This window comes from Phascolarctos cinereus, unplaced genomic scaffold (assembly GCF_003287225.1).
Source record: "Phascolarctos cinereus isolate Bilbo 61053 unplaced genomic scaffold, phaCin_HiC Scaffold_84;HRSCAF=622, whole genome shotgun sequence".
NCBI classification, from domain to species: Eukaryota; Metazoa; Chordata; class Mammalia; order Diprotodontia; family Phascolarctidae; genus Phascolarctos; species Phascolarctos cinereus.
In genome coordinates, this window is record NW_027556235.1 from 13,089 (window position 1) to 32,534 (window position 19,446).

Consider the following 19,446-nt stretch of genomic DNA (forward strand, 5'->3'; position numbering starts at 1 on the left):
CCTCTATAGGCTATAGCCTTGCCTGTAACTCTGTCATACACCCATCCCTTAGAACCCTCTGCCTGCCAAATCAGGGGGAGCCTTTCCTGCTTCCCAGTCCCCCCTCCCAGGAGATGGCCTGCTTAAAGTAGCCACCCTCTTACATAGGGCATAGTGTAGAAAGGCCCTCTCCTAATTCTACAAAAATGAACAAAAACTGATACTTTCTAAGTATCCTAAGAAAAATCTACATTTTAAAGAAATACAGAGATCAACACTTCCTCATTAAAAAGGAGGGAGATGATTGAGGGATGTTCTCAAAGTCCATATCAAACGAGTTTAAAACTGACAGAAATAGTTGTGGAACACAGAGATGTAACACTTCACTTAGCAATAGTGAAAGTAAGTTAAAAAAAATTAAATACTCACTCCTGGATGTGTTCAGTGTATCTGAAAGTGGTCAGTCTCTGGGGGAATCCAATAAAATAGCAAAGGTCCAAGAGTGGAGTCCAGACGCACTCTGTAGGTGACATTCCACAACAATGTGTACAGAGAATCACTGAACACATGCTGGTCATGTGGGTTTGTTTGTAGAAAGGAGGGGATGTGGGATGGCAATCCCACATCGGGTCATTGTCAGCAGAAATTATAGATTGTGTTTAAGGAGACCAGATTTAGCAATCAGCACAGACCACGGAAGGAAGTGGTAGAAACTGAGCACCACTTCACTGCAGGTTGTAAAACATTAGTACTTAATCAGTACTTAGCAAGACATGAAGTAGTGGATGGAATTATCGATTAGAAGTTCAAAGTCTTTCAAAAGTGAACAGATGACAGATGTTCATATTAAAATTAGAGACTTCAGGTTATCCTTGGGAATTCAAAAATAAATTGTACTGGAACTGGAACATTGTTATGGAGCAAAACTATCGGCCCCATCTTCTAGTCATAATGCTGATCCATAAAAAATCAAGAATGATATTTTTAATAGCATATCAAGTGTTCCTAATCTCTAAGCTGCATGGGTGAAAAGCTTGCAACATGTACAGACCTAGGGGAAGAAATGAAAACCATGTGGGTCAAGCATGAGGAGCATCATACCCACAAGTCCTCTCTTCTCTTAAAATTGTCTTAAAGATGTATTCCTGGAGCCTGCAGCAGAGGAATTAACATCCCAATGCTTCTATCTAGTTACAAAAGACAGTAATTCTATAAAATGATCTGAAAAATATTAAACAGAAAAGAATCAATAGCACCATGTGTAAATTCCATCAAAAAGACTAACAGAGATGAATGATAATGGTAAACCTAATAATAAATACCTCTATGGGGTGTCATGGTTTGAAAAGCACTTTGTAAACATCTCATTTGAGACTTACAACCACTCTGTAATTTACTTAGCCTAGGTATTATTATCACTCCCACTTTAGAGATATGAATATTGAGGTTTAGAGAGTTTAAGTGTCTTGCCTATGCTCACACAGTGAATAAGACAGAACTTCAGTCTAAGTCAGGGATGGGGAACCTTCAGCCTCAAGGTTCAATGTGGCCCTCTAGGTCCTCAAGTGTGGCCCTTTGACTGAATCCAGACTTCACTGAACAAATCCCCTTAATAAAAGGATTTGTTCTGTAACACTTAGACTCGGGGGAAAAGGCTGCACCCAAGGAGCTAGAAGGCCACAGGTTCCCCACCCCTGGTCTAGGTATCGTAACTCCAATTCTAGATGTCTTTCCACTATGCCAATTCACTAGTGGGAGGGTGGCTGGTGTTGCAGAGAATAAAACCCCAGATCTGGGAAAGTTTTAGAAAGAAATGTATGAAGTCCCTTGGTAGGGGATACTGGGCCAGAAAGGAGGGTGTGACTCCCTCTTGTCCAGGCTCTGAAAGGTTTATATCATATAGGATTTAGACCAGAGTACCCACACATAAATAGTTGGGGCAGATGTGCTTCCTCCCTGGGTGACCCTCTGTTCCTCCTCTTTGTCTCCTACAGACTGGAGAAAGGAGGCTGAGCCTTTCCTTTCTCTGCTGTAGGGGTTGTGAGGAATCCAAGCCCCATTCAAGGGCTGCTGGTTTGCAGATGATGCTGCAGCTACTGTGCTCCTCCTTTTTGTGGACCCCAAGACATCCTTCCCTCCCCCTCCCCCTCCCCTCTTTGTTCTTCCCCTCCCAGTGTGCATGAAGGGGCTGACCGTGAAGAACTCCAAGCTGAGCTCAGCTGCTGCCCCCTACCCCCAGCCCCAGCAGCCTGCCCTCAGGAACCTGGGACCCTGGTCAGCCCCAGGGCCACTTCCAGATGGAGGATGCTCCTGCGGCCCCCTCCAGTAGGTGATGGGGACTGAGAGAAATGTTTGGCCCCCCACTACTCTGGGTGTGTGTCACAAAGCCTCCTCCCCTCCCCCTGCTCTTCCCCCTCTTCTCTGGAGGAGACTAACCCCGCCCTTTAATGACATCACAGTGTCCGCCCCCTCCCACCCTCCATTAAGTGTAAGTCTTTGTCTCTGGAGGAGGCTGTGAGTGCGGTGAGGCGCTGGAGGTCCGAGTGCCCCCCCACTTTCCTTCCCCTCCACACCTCTCCCCTCCGTTACCCACATTGTCCAGACTGACCGATCATGACGGTCCAGGACCTAGTGCCTAAGTGGCTTTGAGTGAGGTAAGTGCTCCCTCCCCTGCTTCTGCCTCAGCCCCTCCCTTTTTTCTCCTCTTGTCTTCCCTTCCTCCTTAACCTTTTTATGAAGCCGAGCACCCCCCCCCAACTGGCTTTGCTTAGTACCCAGGAGGATGTGTGTAAGTGTAGGTGGAAGGTCCTGGGAGTACAGATACCTTTGTTTATGCCTGTGTTGTGTCTGTAGGTAGGATCATCTGTATGTGTCTGGTGGAGTGACTGTCTGTGTGAGTTTGTGCGTGTATGTAAGTATGGGTGTGTGCCTGCTCCTCCAGGGCTGCTTCTGCCTGGGGTTTCCTGCCTGCCCAGGACTTTGTCTGGAGGTCTGGGACTTGGGGGGTCGTGAGATGGGGTGGGATGCCATGCAGGCCAGCAGGGAAAAGCCTTTGGAGACACTCCCTCCATCCCCTCCCCAGGTGAATGTTTCCAACCTTTCTTCCTCTCTCCCATCCTTGGCTCGGCTTCAGGGCTGGGGAGAGAGGAGACAGTCTAGGAACTCTTCCCCTCCCCTTCTCCAGACCATCTCTTTTGTTTGGTGTTGTTTAATTAAGTTCTATATTTCTTTTTGGTCTGGTTTCAATCAGCACCTATTTCCATGTACCTTGTGGAACAGAAAGGGGAGTGTCCCTGAACCCGTAGATCTCTGTGATTTGCAGACTGAAAGAAATGTTTTAGTGGCATTTCTCTCATTATGAGGGATTTGGAGCATTTTGTCATAAGGTTGTTGATAGCTTGGATTTTTTTTGGGGGGGAAATGTCCTGTTCCATTGACCTATTGGAGAATGGCTCTTAATCTTAGAAATTAGAATCAGTTCCTTCTACATCTTGCATATGCAACAGTCCTTAGAGAACTTTACTGCAAAGATGTTTTTCCTCACTTAACTGTTACCTTTCTCATTTTGACTGCATTTGGTCTGTTTGTACCAAAACATTTCAACTTTATAGAAGCAGAATCATCCATTTCATTTTCTGTGATTCTCTGTCTTTCTTTTTCTGTCTAAACCTCTTCCCCTGTCCATAGATGTGAAAAGCAAATTCCTACTTGCTCCTCTAATTTACTGTTGAATCCCCTTTTACACCTAATTCATGTATCCATTTGTAGTTTAATGTGTAAGGTGATATGAGGTGTCGATGTCCTATCGAATTTCTGGCAAACTTTTCCCTTATCCCATCTGTTTTTTTTTTCCATCAAATAGTGTGTGGTCCCTTTCCCCCCACCCAACTGCTTTCTTTGGATTTATTAAACACTCTTTTTTTCCTATTTGTTTCCTTCTGTACATTGCATACCTAATCTTTTCCATTAATCTCCCTTTCAATTTTTAACAAGAGAAATTGTTTTCTGGGCAGCTAGGTATTCTCCAGGCACAGAAGTCAGGAAGAATCATCTTCTTGAATTCAAAAATGGCTTCAGACAGGCTAATCAGAAACAAACACTTTTGAGGAGGACAGGGTCAAAAAGAGACTAGAATAAACTGGGGTGGGATAGGATGGAAAGAAATATAGTTAGCTTTTCACAACATGACTATCATGGAAGTGTTTTGCATGACTGCACCTATATCATAATCCTTGCCTTCTCAACGAAGGTGGTGGGGAGGGAGGAAGCGAGAGAATTTGGAAGTCAAAGTTTTAAAAAGGAATGTTAAAAATTGTTTTTACTTGCAACTGGGAAATAAGATATACAGGCAAAGGGGCATAGAAATCTATCCTGCTCTACAGGAAAATAGAAGGGGAAGGAGATAAAAAATCGGGGTGTGATAGAAGATAGGGCAGATTGGGGGAAGAGGGTATTCAGAATGCATGTCTTGGGGTGGGAGGAGAGGAGAGATGGGGAGAAAATTTAGAACTAAAAATCTTGTGGAAGTAAATAATGAAAAGTAAAATAAATAGATTAATTAATAATAAAATACAATCAAATATGGCCTCAGACACTAGCTGTGTGACCCTGGGCAAGTCACTTAACCTTGTTTCCCTCAGTTCCTCATCTGTCAAATGAACTTCAGAAGGAAATGGCAAACTACTTCAATATCATTGCCAAGAAAACCCCAAATGGAGTCAGGAAAAGTCAGATAGGAGTAAACAACGACAACAACAATTGTTTTCATAATCACGAATTTGTAACATAGTTTGGATCTGCTACTGATAATCACTAACCCAAACCCCTTTCTTTCCTCCTTCCCCCTCCCATTATTTCCCTTGAGATGCTTGACTATTTTAAATTTTTTTTATATTTTGTTTCTTACGTCATGAGATTATCCCATATATCCCACCCTCTCCCCATCCTCAAGAGCCATGCCATATAATAAATCATATTTTTTTTCTTTTAGGGAGAAAAAGAAAAGTAACCACAATTGATTGATGCATTTCAGGAAAACATGTGCAATGTGTAAGACCTGGGAACCTCTCACCTCCTGGATGGGGTAATGTAATGGTGTCTTCTCATGTTTCCTTTTCAGTCCCACTTGATCTTTAACATTTTGTCACAGATACTTTTAATTTTTTTGTGTCTCATTCTTTCCATTTCAGTTGTTATAGGTACCATGTATATGTACTGTTTTTTTTCCACTCTCTTAATTCACTTTGCATCATTTCACAAAAATCTTTCCATACTTCTCTGTCCTCATCACACACATCATTCTCTTTTTTTAGGCAATTGAGGTTAAGTGACTTGCCCAGGGTCACATGGCTAGTAAGTGTCTAGTGTTTGGTCTGAGGCCTGATTTGAACTCAGGTCCTCCAGACTTCAGGGCAGGTGCTCTATCTACTATGCCACCTAGCTGCCCCCCACACACAGTAGAGCATTGTAGCAGTGTTCCATGTCTTTCATATGCCATATCTTGTTTAGCCATTCCCCAATTGATGAGCATCTATTTGTTTCCAATTCATAGCTGCCACAAAAAAAATGCTGTTATAAGTCTTTTGGAATATTTGGGGACTTCTTTTCTTATTAATGGCTTCATTGGGGTGTAATGGAGTCTTTGTTTTAAAATCTTTGGACGTTTTTCTTGCTTTCTTTGCATAATTCCAAATTTACTTTCCAAAATGGATGTTATTTCACAGCTCCTTCAATAAGATATTATTTTGCATATATCCCTACACCCTCGTTTAGTTATCAAAAATATATTTGTGCCATAAGAGGAATTTGATAGGATTCCTTTACCTGTTGTTTCAAATAGTTTATATAGTATTGGGATGAAATGTTTTCTTTTTTAAATATTTAGTAGAATTCACTTTCAAATCCATCTGGTCCTGGGAAATTTTTCATAGGCAACCCATTTATGTCTTATTCAATTTTTTTCTTTTAAGATAGGTTATTATGTGTTCTATTTCCTCTTCTGTTAATATGGGCAGTTTATATTTTTGTACGTATTCATATATTTCAGGTAGATTGTCAGTTTAGCTGGCATATGATTGGGTAAAATAACACCTAAGCATTGCTTTAATTTCATCTTGATTGGTTACGCATTCCTTCTTTTGTTTTTGAGACAGCTCCTTTGGTTTTCTTCTTTCTTTTTCTTGATCAAGTTACCCAGTGGTTTGTCTGTTTTTATTAGTATTTTGATAAAAGCAGCAACTGCTTTTATTTTATAATTTTATTTTTTAGACATTTTCTTAATCTCATCTTTGATTTAGGGATTTCCATTTTGATTTTTAATTGGAGATTTTTCATGTGTTCTTTCCCTACTTTTATAAATTTCATGCCCAGTTCCTTGATCTGCTCTTTCTCTGTTTTATAGATGTAAGCATTTAGAGAGAGAAATGTTTCCCTAAGTACTGCTTTGGCTTCATGCCACAAATTTCAGTATGTTGCCTCATTGTTGTAATTCTGTTTGATGAAATTATTGGTTGATTCTAAATTTTGTTCTTTGACTCACTGATTCTTTAGGATTGGATCTTTTACTTTCCAATTAATTTTTAATCTGCACTTCTACATCTCTGTAATTTATATTGCATTGTGGTCAGTAAAAGGTGCCATTTAATATTTTTGGTTTTATCCATTTAATTATTAGTTTGTGGTGCCCTAATATATGTTCATTTTTTTGTGAAGGTGCCATATACAGCTGAGAAAAGTTACATTCCTTCCTATTTCCATTCAGTTTTCTCCAGAGTTCTATCATATCTGACCTTTCTGATATTCTTTTTCTCTCCTTAACTTCTTTTTTTAAAAATTATTTTATGCATAGATTTGCTTAATTCTGAGAAGGGAAAGTTGGGGTTACCCCTTAGTATAGTTTGACCGTCTATATCCTTCTCTAAGTCATTTAACTTTTCCTTTAAGAAGTTGGATGCTCTGCCATTTGGTGCATCTTTGTTTAATATTATTGTCTATGGTACCTTTTAGCAAGATATAGTTTCCCTGCTTATCTCTTTGAGTTAGGACTATTTCAGCTTTTGGTTTGTTAGAGATCATGACTGCTACCATTGCATTTTATACTTAACCTAAAGCCTAAGTGTCTGTGTGTGTTGGTGGTGGGGGTGGGAGAGGGGTGAAGATATTCTGAAGCTTCAGGCCTCTCACACTGCTGTTTAAAAAGTTAGTTCTGGGGGTTTGAAATTTTTTGGTGGTTCCACAGTGATGTGATCTGGGGAGAGATTTAGTCACTGGTTTCCTTCTCTGTGCTCTGGGCCTCACCGAGGAAGAACCCCTTATCCCTTGGGACTGCAATGGATCCTGCTCCTCAGGGTCCCTTCTCCCTTTTGGCCAGAAGTGATACTGCCCCTCAGGGCCCTGTTCCTTTGGGATTGCAAGTGATACTGTTCTTCAGGGTACCTGATCCCTTGTGACTGAAAACAATCCTGTTCCTCAGCGTCCCTGTTCCCTCTTGCCAGAAAGTTCTCTCTGCCCTTGAACTGTGACCCAGAAGTCTGTACAGGCAATGCAGTGTCCAAAAGCTTCCAAGTTTCCCATGGGATAGCTGAAGCTTCTCTTGCTGCTTACATTCAAAGTAGTTTACATGCTCTGTGGGGTGATAGGTCCTGCTTCCAGACCGTTGCACACACCGTACATAAAGCTATTTGGGGAGTTCCTAACACAGGTAGGACAAGTAGAGTTTTTCCTCAGGGTAATTGGTAAATTTAGAAGGGACTGAGTGAGCACTTGCAGAACTTCACTGCAATGAGAATAAGCTCTTTTCTTATCCTTCCCTGCCCTCAAGGTAGCCTTCTCAGCCATGGCTTGGCAACAGTCTTATGAAATCTCTGAATCCCTCCATCTAGGTCCTTCAGTGGTTAGAGCACTGGGCCTGGAGTTAGGAAGATCTGAATTCAAATGCAGCCTCAGGCATTTACAGTATGTGACCTTGGGCAAGTCAGAGTGTGACTAGTCAAGCACTCTTTAATCTTTTTGCCACCTCAATAAGACTGACAACCCACCTGAATGTGTCTGTGATCTTACAGAGTCTGGGTCACTAAGAGGTTAGGTTACTTGACTGTGTTCATGCTGCTAGCATGGGTCCAAAGAAGGACTTGAACTCTGAGCACTTCTGACTCTGAAGCTGGCCCTCTATCTTTCAGCCTCAGAGAATCCTCCTCTTCCATCCAGACACAGTTCAAGCATCACCTATTCATGAAGCCTTTCTCATTGCTAGCTGCTACTGGCCTTCCTCCCAGACTGTCTTTTACTTTGCCTTTATTTGCATTTATTTTCTGTATACTTATGTATTTTCTGCCTTATTAGAACATAAGCTACTAGTGATTAGGGTCTCTTGGGAGGCAAGAAGTGTTTTCTGGTGTTGTCTCAAAAAAATTTGCTCAGACTGTCTCCAGATCAGGCAATGGCATTTATTCATGTTTAAAGCACCCAGTGGGGTTTTCTCCTTAAGGAAGACAACAGTGGCCAAGGATTGGCTAATGGAAAGGTGGGATGTTAATTAGCTCTAAGGTTACTATAGGGTAAGCAATGGTAGGTACTGCATGTTTTTGTGGTCAGCTATTAGGAGCCTGGAGTGTGACTGGTTAGTTCAAGGTCTCTGGATACAAGGTGTTGTCAAGGTCATTATCTGGATACAAGTTGTCATCAAGGGCATTCCTCATCAGGACCATGTCCTTAATAGTGTTTGCATCTCCAGAACCTAGCAGTGTACCTGTTATGCAGGAGGTACTTAAGAAATGCTTGTAGAGTGCTTAATTAGGCCACCTGTCTTTCTCTGTGCCCAGCACATGGAAGGAGCTTAATCTATAGCTATAGAATGAATAAATAGTGAGTTGTAGGTCTAAGCTAGAGTAATTATTAATGATTTTATTTGTATCTCTTATTCATAATTTTCATCACTTATCACTGTAATTATGTCAATTATCATATCTAATTCATATATTCCTTTATAGTATAATTTGATATGTGGTATGGGGTGTTGATCTCCATCAAATTCCTGCCAACCTGCTTTCCACTTTTGCCATCTGTTTTTTTAAATCAACTACAGACAGTTCTTGCTTTGCCTAAGTGGACCATTGGGCAAACCTCTAAGTAGAACGATTTTGAGGTAATGTGAATTTTCCCATAGGCTTGGTTACAAGGGATGGAGGGAGGCAGGAAGGGGGTCATGTGCCTGTGAGGGGAGGGGGCCAAGAGACAGTCCAAGGACACGTGGGGGGGCCAAAGACAGAGAAGCAAGAGCAGGAAGAGGATCAGGCGGGTATAGGGGCCACCCACATGATGACCTGGCCGGAACTGAGAGGAAAAAGAAGCAGGGAACAGAAACATGAAGGCTGGACATGGCCACACATCGAAGAGGGCAGTGACAGATGGACAGAAGGAAAAACATACAATACCTGAGTGTGGATGGACAGAAGACAGACATGTGGATGCCAGACATGTGGATAAATGGTCAGAGCAGCTAAAAGTCTCTCTCAGTACTGGAGGTCTCAAGCCAAGCCCTGATCCTGAGGCTGCAGAGGTGGAAGGAATCACTCTGCACATCCAAAACTCCTTTCTTTCCCCTTCCCACCTCTCCATGAATACCCTTTAGATTCTTGACTACATTTAAAAAGTTTTATTGATGTTTACTGTATCTTACATCATGGTATCCCATGTATCCCTCCCTCTTCTTCTCCTCCTCCCTGAGAGCCATGCCATGTGACAAATGCTATTTTTTGTTTTAGGAGGGAAAAGCAGTCAACACAACTAAATAGTACACCGAGGAAAAGATAATTGTGGCGGGAGACACTCACTCTGGGAACATTCCACTTACTACAGGTTTGCTCTCTGTGGAAGCACATCTAGCCTCAGAATACTTAGCAGACGAGACATTTGGGGCTGAAGACACAGACTCAGAACATTCTACTTACTACAGTCTTGCTTTCTGGGGAAAAACATCTACCCTCAGAACACTAGGAGGAAAAGTTACCTGTGGCAGGAGATTTCTCTCTGAGAAGATCCCAGTATAAGAAAGAAACTGGGGAGCCTCTCTGAGCAAAGAAACCAACCTTTAAGAGAAGCATAGGTGGGGTCTATAGTCTACCCAGTGTGGTCTGAGACCCCACCTTTGTTTCTCTTAATAAAGGATGGTTTCTTTTCCCAGAGAGGCTTTCCAGTCTCTTTCTTACACTGGGTAGTACATGCTTACATTTTGTGGAAACACATCTACCCTCAGAACACTCAGAGGAAAAGATACTTGTGGCAGGAGACATTCTCTCTGGGAACATTCCAGTTACTACAGCCTTGCTCTCTGTGGAAGCACATCTACCATCAGAACACTCAATGGACAAAGATACGTAAAGATGGAGACACACACTCTGAGAACGCTCAGAGGAAAAGATACCTGTGGCAGGAGAAACTCTGCCTGGAAATGTTCCAGTGTAAGAAAGAGACTGGAATGCCTCTCTGGGTGAAGAAACCAACCTGTAAGAGAAGCGTAGGTGGGGTCTATAGTCTGCCCAGTGCAGTCTGAGACCCCACCTTTGTTTCTCCTGATACAGGTTGGTTTCTTTGCCCAGATTGGCTTTCCAGTCTCTTTCACCGGGTACTACAGGCTTGCTCTCTGTGGAAACACATCTACCCTCAGAACACTCAGAGGAAAAGACCTGTGGCAGGAGATACTCTGTCTGGGAACATTTCAGTGTAAGAAAGAGACTGGAATGCCTCTCTGGGCAAAGAAACCAACCTGTAAGAGAAGCATAGGTGGGGTCTATAGTCTGCCCAGTGCAGTCTGAGACCCCACCTTTGTTTCTCCTGATACAGGTTGGTTTCTTTGCCCAGATTGGCTTTCCAGTCTCTTTCTTACACTGGATACTACAGGCTTGCTCTCTGTGGAAACACATCTACCCTCAGAACAATCAGTGGACAAGATACTTATGAGTGGAGATATACGTTCTAAGAACATTCCAGCTACTTCAGGCTTGCTCTCTATAAAAAGCATCAAAGAGAAAAAAATGGATATTTAATGCAATAGAAGGCTTTGAATCATTCCTGATAAAAAGACCACAGCTGAAGACAAAATGTGACTTTCAAATACAAGACTCAAAAGAAGCAATAAAAGGTAAAATACTAAAGAGAAATCACAAGTGACTCAATAAAGTTAAACTGTGTGCTTCTCTATAAGGGAAGAGGATACATATATCTTTTAAGAATTTTATCATTATTAGAGCAGGTAGAAGTATTCTACATAGAAAGAAGGTTTGGGAGTGAGCCTCTTCAGTTGGGATGATGTAAAATAAATGGATAGGTGAGAAATGTGGATGCCCTGGGAGAAGGCAGAAGGGAGGGAAAGAATGGGGGAAATGATCTCACCTAAAATAGGTGTGCAAGGAAGAGCTTTTATCTTGCAGTAGGAAATGGAAGGAGGAGTGGCCAGCATTTGAACCTCAATCACATCTAAATTGGTTCAAAAGTGGAAAATATCTGTGTCTATATTAATACTTGTATCTATATATACTTACTCAGTTGGTCATAAAAATCTATCTTACCCTCCAGGTAAGCAAGAGAATAAGAAAAGTAAAAGAAAAAGTGGTGATAAAAGGGTGGGCTGAAAAAAGAATACAGTGGTCATATGTGAAACAGAAATTAGAGGAGAGACAGGATGAAAAAAGAGAGAGAAGGAGAAACAGAAGAAAATAGGGTGGAGGAAAATATGTAGTTAGTCATCCTAACTGTGTGGATGGGATGAACTCACTCATAAAATGGAAGCAGGTAGCAAAATGGATTAAAAACCAGTATCCAAACGTATGTTTTGTTTTTTACAAGAAATTTACTTGAAACAAAGAGAGAATGACAGAGTTGAAATAGGGAGCTGGAGCAGAAACTGTTATACTTCAGCTGAAGTAAAAAATGGAGGGCTAGCAATCATGATTTCAGACAAAGCAAAAAAGCACAAATAGCCCTATTAAAAGGGGTAAAACAGGGAAACTACCTCTTGTTCAAAGGAATGAGAGACAATGAAGTAATATCAAGAGTAAACGTATGTTTAGGAATGGCATAGAATTCAGTTTCTTAAAGGAAGAGTTAAATGAATTACAGGAAGAAATATACAGGAAAACTGTATTAGTGAGGCACATCAACTTTTCCCTGAGAGCTAGATAGACCTAACCATAAAATGAATAAGAAGGTAAGAAGAGTAATAGAATTTTAGAAAACTTAGATATGAAAGATCTCTGGAGGAAACTGAATGGGAATAGAAAGGAGGGCAGAAAGATGGTATTTTATGTAAATTCACATGATGCGAATTGGACTTTATGTAAGGAATTCAATAAGAAATCTGCATTCCAAGAAAACCCCTATGTAAACTTTACCATTCTGTACTGGGATCTCTTTCTGCTCCTGCCTCTGAAGTTGGTGCTCTGTGGCCTCCTACCACCACAATCCCCCTTCCACAAAAAAAGAGCTAAAAACAAAGTCCTACAAATGAAAGCAAAAGAACAGACCTTCAGAGAGACAGCCATCACCACTGCTGGATCAGGGCTGGGCTTGAAACCTCTAGTGCTGAGAAAGTAGATGTTGATTTCAGTCTGCCCACCTGCCCAAGAGTTTGGTCTCTGTGTTTTGTTATTTTGTCCATCCACATTGGGGTACCGTGTGGCCTGTCCTCTCTTAAATGTTTCCATGTGCGGCCCTCATGTGTCTGCCTGCCAGCGTGTTCTTCCTTTCGGTTCCAGCCAGGCCCTCATGTGGCTGGCCGCACCAGCCATGTGTTCCTCCTCCTGCTTATGCTTCTCTGTGCCCAGCCCCCACATATCCTGGAACCATGTGCCGACTCCTCCTCCACAGGGGTGCAGTCCTCTTCCTAACTCCCTCCTGCCCTTTTCCACTTCTGTGCGTAAATTCATATTACACAAAAGGTCCACTTATGTTGTTGTTGTTGTTGTTGTTATTGTTTAGTATTACTATTTTATTTTTGTTTTGTTTTTGTTTTTTTTTTAGGCAATTGGGGTTAAGTGACTTGCCCAGGGTCACACAGCTAGTAAGTGTCAAGTGTTTGGTCTGAGGCCAGATTTGAACTTAGGTCCTCCTGACTTCAGGGCCTGTGCTCTATCCACTGTGCCACCTAGCTGCCCCTTACTATTTTATTTTTCCTCTATTACATATAAAAACAATTTTTAACATTCATTTTAAAAATTTTGAGTTTGAAATTCTCTCCTTCCCTCTCAACCCAAACTTCCCCATTGAACAGGCAAGCTATATAGATTATACATATTTAGTCATGTAAAACATATTTCTGTACTACTCATGTTGTTAAAGAAAATGTAGAGAAAAAAACCTCAAGAAAAATAAAGTTAAAAAAGACTGCTTTCATCTGTATTCAGACACCATCATTTCTTTCTCTGGGAATGGATGGCATTTTTCTTCATAAAGTCCTTCAGAGTTGTCTTGGATCTTTATATTGCTGAAAACAGTTAAGTTCGTCATAGCTGATCATCTTATAATATAGCTGTTACTGTGTACCATGTTCTCCTGGTACTATTCATCTTACTTCCCATTAATTCATGTAAATCTTTCTAGGATTTTCCGAGCCTACCCTGATCATTATTTCTTATAGCATTCCATCACAATTATATACCACAACTTAATGAACCATTTCACAATTGATGCTCATCCCCTGAATTTCCATTTCTTTACCACCAGAAAAGAGCTGCTATAAATATTTTTGTATGTATATGTCCATTTCCTTTATTTAATGTCTTTTGGGATAAAGATCTAGTAGCAGTGTTGTTAGGTCAAAGGGTATGCATGGTTTTATAGCCCTTTGGACATAGTTTCAAATTGCTCTACAGAAAGGTTGAATCCATTCACACCTCCACCAACAGTCTATTAATGTCTCAAATTTCCCCCATCCCCACCAGCATTTGTTATTTTCCTTTTCTGTTTTATTAACCAATCTAATATGTGTGAGGCTGTACCTTACAATTTTTTAATTTGCCTTGCAACAATCAACAGCAATTTAGAGCATTTTTTTTCATATGGTTATAGATAGCTTTGATTACTTCATCTGAAAACTGACTGGTCATATCTTTTGATCATTTATCTGGTGAGGAACGGCTCTTATTTCTATAAATTTGTCTCACTTTTCTATATAATTGAGAAATGAGGCCTTCATCAGAGGAAGTTGGCTTCAAGAATTTTTTTTTACCAGTTATGTTTGCTAACTGTATTTCTCTCTGTCCTATTTTCCTCCTTGTTTATTCTATTCTCTCTGTCCTTTCACTGTGTCCCTCATTAAAAGTGGTTTGCTTCTGACTACCACCTTCCTCAATCTGTCCTTCCTTCTATCACCCTGCTTTTCTGTAGGGTAAGATAGATTTCTGGACCCATTGTGTGTGTATGTTGTTCCCTCTTTGAGGCAATTCTGAGAGTAAGGTACAAGTGTTCCCCACCACCTCCCCTCTCTTCCCCTCAACCCCAAAAGCTCTTTCTTGCCTGTTTTATGTTAGACAATTTATCCCATTCTGTCTCTTCCTTTCCCTTTCTCCCAGTGCACTCCTCTTTCTCCTGCCTTAATTTTATTTTTTAGATACCCTCACTTCATATTCAACTCACACCTCTGCCTTCTATTTATACTCCTTCTAACTAATGATGAGAAATTTCTTATGAGTTTCAAGTATCATCTTGCAATGCTGGGAGGTAACCCATTTAACCTTATCAAGTCCCTTATGATTTCCCTTTCCTGTTTACCTATTTGTGCTTCTCTCCAGTCTTGTATTTGAAAGTCAAATTTTCTGTTCAGCTCTAGTCTTTTTTAAATCAAATATTTTATTGATAATCTAATATAGAAAAATAGTACAATTCCAAAGATTTCTTTAGCTACCTTTGACATTATAATAAATTTGAAAGAGTAAAATGTCATAATTTTTCTTTTTTAATTTAGTATTTTCCTTTTTCCCAGTTCCACGTAAAAACAATTTTCAGCATTCCTTTTTAAGACCTTGAATTCCATTTTCTGTCCTTTTGACCCTCCCTACGTGGTCCTGAGGGTCATACAGAGGCATTGCTAGGTGTAGATGAGGAAGAACGCAAGAGTCCCAGGGAATGGAAGGGGCGGCACCAGGTAGTTGCTCAATTTCTTTCCTTCTCCAGGCAGCCAGCAGGGGGAATGTTCCCTGACCGCCCCCACCCCCAAGGCTGTCAATATGTTGAGAAGGAGGCCTAGGTGCTGTAGGAGCCCTGGCCAAGTTAGAAAAATAAGAAAGTCAGTGTATTTTCGGAAATGAATCTTTCATCCAGTACATATTGGTTGATGCTTGGTGGCAGTTAGACCCTTGCTTGTGCCCACTGTGCCAGCAGCCACTGTATATCATAGCCAAAGGATTTCTGAAACTGGAGTCTGTAACCTTGCTGAGGAGAAGAAAATGAGCCCAGTTATCCAGGAGCATAATTATGTTGCTGTGAACAGGAAGTTTTCAGGTGCTGAACTCAGAAGGAATGCTAATTAGTGGTACAAACTAGCAAGAAGTCAAGTACACTGCATTGACATTTATGAATGAGCAAGAAGAGTGTCCTCCAGGAACCTCAATGTGACATTTTAACTTCAAATGTGATTTAAGGGTGCACATGTACACCTAGGTCTCTAGAGAGGTACTACTAAAACATCTGGCATTCCAGTTAAAAAGACAAGAGGAAGAAGGAAAATTTCTCATGACATTAGGAGTAGTGCTGTGTGAAGGAGTCAGGTCGCTTTCCTTTCACAGTCCTTATTGATGGTTATTTCATCAAATTCCTAACCAACTCTCACTTGCCTGGAAATCTCGGTGTCTTTGTGATTGTCTGATGGTTCTTTTCTTGTCATCTATGATGTAAAGTATCTAACGAAGAGATGCAAACACCTCAAAATCCCTATCTATACCAAAATCTTTTGGCAAACATATCTACCTGTTGTTATTTAGATAACTCACTCTCCTCTCATTTCCAAATTAACACACACAGTTTATAACTTGTTGCTCTGTTTTATGTCAGTGCCTTCCAGTATGCAAGAATTTTTGATATGTGAGATTGTAGACCATCAGTTTGGCACTTAGAAAGCAACTCAGCTGTACTCTTTTAAGTTTGGGGTTTTCTTGCTTTTCACCTGAAAATGGATCATGTCCCAGGTCTACTCAGCTTTCCTTTGTCCTGTCCAATGGAATGGAGTGTGTTCATTTGCCACAAATTGTTGACTAGGCAAAGCTAACCCAAAAGGAAAAGATAAACTGCTGAAGAGTTTAGCCTAGAAGAACTCCTGTTCCTGGTATTTTGTCTTCCAAATACATCCAATGTCTGTCACCTTTGAATTGGTGGACCTAGTGTATTGGGGACTGACTAAATGTTTCAAACAGCTTTATTCTCTTCAGCAAACTATCAAGTCCAGGAACTTGCTGGCTTTGACTGGCTTAGTAAAATCTGTCAACATCCAGGGGGCATGAGCCTGCAGTCCCATGACAGTATCTTTCCCTTGATCCACTTCTCCTTGTCTCCTACTCCCTCTTATGTGGTCTTATATTTTTATACTGTGTGATTGATTTGATGATTCTGCAAGTCACCTTCATTAGGGTAAAGTCCAAAGAGAAAGAGTCAGCTTAGATCTATTTTATACCAAATTAAATAACAAGAAATTACATTATGCTTTTGCTAGTTCCATCAAAAAAGATTGATTGGGAGATTTATTATAAAGCCATACAAGGTTTAAAAAAATGAAGCGTGAATAAGTCCAAATAAGGATAGAAATGCTTTTTCATTGTGTGCATGTGTATTTATTTGCTATCCAATTTCTATGTCACCCTTCCTAATTGAAGAAAAATTACATGCTAAGAATTATAGCATTTTCTAAATGTGATTGCAAAAATAGACATTTCTCAGCACTACATGAATCTTTTACAAAACTAACTATGCATGAGAGCACAGATGTATTGAAAATGATGGTAAAAAGACAAAAGTATTTATTTCATCCTTTAAAAAACCATAACACCATAAAAATAGTCATTGGTTCCAGGACCACTAACATTAAACACAGATCTAAATGGAACCTTAACAACAAAGTCCTAAAGAAGGAGGAGGTCAAATTAGATATTATAGAAACAACAAATAATGAAGTTAAAGAAAATGATAATTGATCAATTAATAAACATTTGTTAAACATCTACAGTGTATAAGTACTATGAATACAAAACGAGAAGAGACAATCCCTGCCCTGAAGGAACTTAACAATCTTTTTTTGTTGGGGAAGGGGAGGAATCGAAGCCTTACTTTAAAAGTTTTTTTTAATGTTTTGGTTTTTTTTTCTCCAATTAAATATCAGACATTTTAAAACACTTTTTACATTTTGAATTCCAAATTCTATCCCTCCTACTTCACCCTCCCCTCCCCTCTCCCTGAGACAATAAACAATCTGATATAGGTTATTGTGGTGTCCCAAGTGGGGAAAAGCCATGAAATATAGTAATAAGTGAAAAGCCATAAAACTTAAACTCGGTGAAAGGTAGCAGCCCAAAGATGGTGACCCGTTAAAAAAAATCATAACTTAGATACTGCATTATCACTTAGACAATGAGTCATAACTTAAGATACTATGACTGATGAAAGCCATAACAAGATTATCATTATCCATATGTGACTGCTACATGATCAGTACACAAACTTATGTTTGGCATAACATTGGCTTAATGCCCAAGCCCATTACTAAGCAGAAAACCAAAAGTATCCACTAATCAGAACAGATGCACTCTCTAGCTCCTCCTCCCTTTGTCTGCTTTCTGTAATTACCATGGGGATTTTGGAAGTCTTTTTCAGGGATCCATTGAATGGTCTGGCCACTGCCCCAGACTGAAGATTGCCCCTGTCTTGTAACTATTTCTAATTATTGATTAAACTATGACCTATAATCAATCTGGATATCATTGGCATCTTCCTTTGGTATCAAAAGGAACATCTCATGGTTATGGGGCAGGTACAGGGTTCCCCAGCCAGAGGAATTCCTGTTAACAATTGTCTTGTTAATTAAACCCCTAAAGTTAAAAAAAATTCTTTCTCTCCCTCTACATTCCTGAACTGTGGCCAAGTTCTGGTGTGTAAAGTGACAGACAAGAAAAAAGAGGAGGAGGGACCTTTTTGCCCAGAATGACAAATTTATTAAGAGAGGTGAGTTTATGGATTGTGTCTGTGAAAGTTTTAAGGTGAAGAGAGGGAAGAGGCTGTACTTTGGAACAGAACTGGCACTAACCCTTTCCTGGCTCACAAAAGGGAAACATTTGTGTGAACTGGGAAACAACCAAAAGTTAATTGTTTGGAATGTCTAGCTAGAATTTAGGGAGTGTTAGAAACTAAAGTTAAGTACTGGTCAATTTTAAAATAACTTTTTAAATTGGTATGTTAAAATCGGAAATATGACTATAAATTACATGAGACTCCTATTCATTTTAAGGAATCATATAAAGCTGTGAGTAAATTGATAAGTTATGGGTTCCTTCTGAGATTGTAGAACTGAGATTTGAACTAAATTAAAGCATGCTCTTAAGTGTAATAATTGGGGTAGATCAAAACTTAATATCAGATTGCCACTTTTACCATCTTTGGCAGTGGATATCCTGGAAATAGTGGACCCCATAATATGAAATCATTGGAATAAGTAGCATTTGTATAAAATATATAATGCTACAGTCAGTCTTAAAATCATAACCCAAGATTCTGTGTAATACCATTTGGAACATAAATCTAGGTAACTGAATTCATTCTGGTCACATTTTAAGTGAAAAATTGTCTCTCCTAATTTTTAAGATAAGTCAGAATATATTATATGATTTCACACTAAGACAAATTGGGAAAATACATAGATCTCAAATTTGTTGACTGGGTGACCTTAAGCAAGTTACCTCAGTTTACTTCACATGAGTGTAAAGTGCCTAACACAATGCCTGGCAGAGAGAAGGCATTAGAAATGTTAACTATTATTATTAGTTCCTTAATTAGATGTGACCAGTATACAATGCCAATGGTGAGGAGATACCCGATTTTCTGTATAAGGTAATTTGGAAATGCATGCAACAGGATGGAAGTCACCTGATTGGTAATGGGTTTGTTTTAAGTTTCAAATACATAATAATGCTTCAGATTGGTAAACTTTTGTGTCAGGTATGTCAAGCAACTTTTCATAATTTGGATGTTGCAAAAGTATCAACTGAAAGAAACCGAAAGTGGAAAAAGTGTTTAAAACCAGTTATGTTATTTTATTAGCCCTGCTAACCACTGTCTTGTAATGTTTTCTAACTGCCATTTGAAGAACTGAATATTTCTACCTTTTCCTGTAGTTAAGAAGAAGTTACAGGTAAAACGATTTGGCTATCACTTATAAAGGTTGTAGATTGTTAGCTAAGTTGTGGTTATTGTTTTAATATTAAAACCCAAAGCTGG

General features: G+C 39.9%; 1 long non-coding RNA gene and 1 pseudogene across 1 annotated transcript; both read left to right on the forward strand.

Moving 5' to 3' along the window:
* Positions 1-2,477: 2,477 nt before the first annotated feature.
* On the forward strand, positions 2,478-10,563 carry LOC110204066 (uncharacterized). The gene is made up of 3 exons (XR_002323183.2): positions 2,478-2,633; positions 4,970-5,062; positions 9,741-10,563. It is a non-coding gene; the product is annotated as an uncharacterized LOC110204066 (long non-coding RNA).
* A 4,742-nt stretch (positions 10,564-15,305) lies between these two features.
* LOC110204068 (CCR4-NOT transcription complex subunit 7 pseudogene) lies at positions 15,306-18,039 on the forward strand (annotated as a pseudogene).
* The last annotated feature ends 1,407 nt before the right edge of the window (positions 18,040-19,446 follow it).